This window comes from Haemorhous mexicanus, chromosome 28 (assembly GCF_027477595.1).
Source record: "Haemorhous mexicanus isolate bHaeMex1 chromosome 28, bHaeMex1.pri, whole genome shotgun sequence".
NCBI lineage: Eukaryota > Metazoa > Chordata > Aves > Passeriformes > Fringillidae > Haemorhous > Haemorhous mexicanus.
The window spans coordinates 3,254,875-3,257,373 of NC_082368.1; the positions used below are offsets into that span (position 1 = coordinate 3,254,875).

Here is a 2,499-nt window from a genome sequence, read left to right on the forward strand (position 1 = left end):
CAACATGACAGCTCCTGGTTTAAGTACATAAAAAATGAAACAGAGTACATTTAATGGTACCTGTGGTACATTTAAACAGGATGTTTTAAGTCCACTCTACCGCCTCCTAGAATTTAAAACAAGGAAAAGAAATTTCAGAAATACCCTTTTACCAACTCACACAACTGCAACTAGAGGTGTCTGCAGACACCAAAGTGTCTCCAAAGTGTCTGGTGTGTAGTTTCTAACACATGCTGCACAAGAATGTCTTAATCCAGACTTAATCTAGTAGTAGTTGTGCCAATTTTTGTCAACTATTTTTGTTGTATATTGACACCTGGTGACCATTTCTTCTGACTAGTCAGTTTTACTGTATCACAACTTCATGCCTTAGTTGGTCAAAGAGATATATATATATGTATTAGTTGGCCAAATAAAGGTAGGATTTCAGTCAGATCTCCTTCAAGAATTCACAGAGTAGGTGTGTGTATTTTATGTATACATGTTATATATATGTGGCTGTATTTGTACACGTACACACACGTTTACAAAACTCCAATAACTACTAGGCTGCTCATGTCTGCTGGAAGGAACTTTCATAAATTTCTTCAGAGTACAAAAAGCTTTCTGCCATTTTAGACATGTGCAAAATGAAGTGTCTAGAGAGTTGTAAACAACTGGGGGAAAAGCTTTGTGTACTGGAATGGTGGCTCCTGTGATTGCTGCCCAAGAAAAGAGGCCCTGGGGTCATCAGGTCTCTGCCTTTTCATTCTGTAGGCCTCCATCTCCTCTTCTGTTGGCTCCCTGGCTTCATACTGGCTGTTGTATGGTCTCTTGCTCTCATCTAACTACATTTCTTTGATGTGGAGAAGTCGAGCCTCTTCAGCATTTAGAGCCTTTTTTAGTTTTTCTTGCTTCTTTTTCTCTTCACCCTCACTGGTGTCAGAATTTGAGCTCTTCTTGTGCTTCTTTCTCTTCTCTTTCTGTTTCTCTTGGTGGATTTCCATCAGTGTTTTGGGTTTTATCATGTGTTCTTCCTCCTCAGGCTGCTCTTCCATTAAACTTGCCTCCGTACTGGCAATTTCTTTCCCAGTTTCCCCTGTACAGTAGGAGTACTTGACAAAGAGTGACAGCAGTTGTAACCCCACTTCCCTTCCTTCCAGTACGACCCCCAAATGCATGTATGGTTGTTGATCTTCACATCCTCTTCATACTTAGAGCAAGCAATAGCTTTCTGCTCTCCTCTGATGACTGTTCCATGCCTACAATACTCCACGTAATCTTCTGTCTGAGCTAGCAGCAGCTGAGCTGGGCGGGCTTCTAAATGTTCCTGCCCTCCATACTTCTCCAGGATGCTTTCTTTCTGCTGGGCCTTGAAATCTTTTTTTTGCTTGGAAAGATTTATAAAGGAGCTCTAATTTGGTAGGGTCTGCTTGAAGATGAACTTCAGAGCCTTTGTCATAAGCCTCCCAGGCAAAGAGCTGAGTGTGTGCCATTGAAATGGCATCGCCTGTGTAGCAAACAAAGTTGTCACCAGCATAACCAACTTCACCTAGATTCCTGCCTGTGTTGGCATAAGGGTTCTCCCTCGTTGCTCTTGTTTTGGGATCATAATAAGCAGAGTTTGGATCTAGGTTCCTCAAGTATTTAGCAATATCTTCCCAAATACGTAAATTTCGGACTGTGATGCATCTTTTGGAGTCAAAGTTCTGCCCAGGCACATCAATGTCATCTGCGTGTTTGTCCTCATCTTCACTGCTATGATCTCTTTCTGTCTGTGAGTTTGAGTCCTCTTCTCCCCCCTAGTGTCTTGGGGAGTTCACTTGTCCCAGCTTCCCTGGTGCCAACTCCTCCCAAAGCTTCTGTGCTTTCAGTGCACATTTGGCCAAATGAACCTTGGAATATTCCTCAACAATTTTCATGTGCTCCTCTGGCTCATAACCATTCCACCTGTCTCGCTTCCCATCATAACCAAACACCATCTGAGGCTGCACGTGTTCACCTGGGGCAATATTCATGCCTGTGTATTTTGCTCCAGCTTTCCTGGGTCTCTCCATGCAGTGTTTCTTTTTGTGTGTCAGTGCCCCTCAGTTCTAACAGGCTCCTCTGTGGCTCCTGAACTCCTCGTTTGTACCAATCTCCACAGGAGCTGTACTGCTTCTGCTTCTCTGCCTGAGGTCTCTGATGCTTTAGTGTTTTGTCTCTTGGAAGGATCTGTGTACCAAAGAACTGAGGAGATGTACTGAGGAATAGGAGAGTTGATATCTTTTCCTTCTTCATCCACTTCAGCAGGTGCATTTCCAAGTTTTCTCTGCACTTCTAATTCTTTTTTTTTCCTCCAATCTTCCCTTGTCCTCTTCTTTGGCTCCTCCAGGCTCACACCATTTGCCACTCCTGCACCTGAGGCCATTTTGGGATTTTTCCTGCCAGGCCACAGCACTGCCCCACAACACCCCTCTCCCTTGTGTGCCTGCAGCTCTCCTCTTCTCCCAAGATTATTTACAGCAATTAATTTTAAGT

General features: G+C 43.6%; 1 pseudogene; it reads right to left on the bottom strand.

Annotated features, from left to right (window-relative positions):
* Positions 1–544: 544 nt before the first annotated feature.
* LOC132338968 (pre-mRNA-splicing factor SLU7-like) lies at positions 545–2,499 on the bottom strand (annotated as a pseudogene).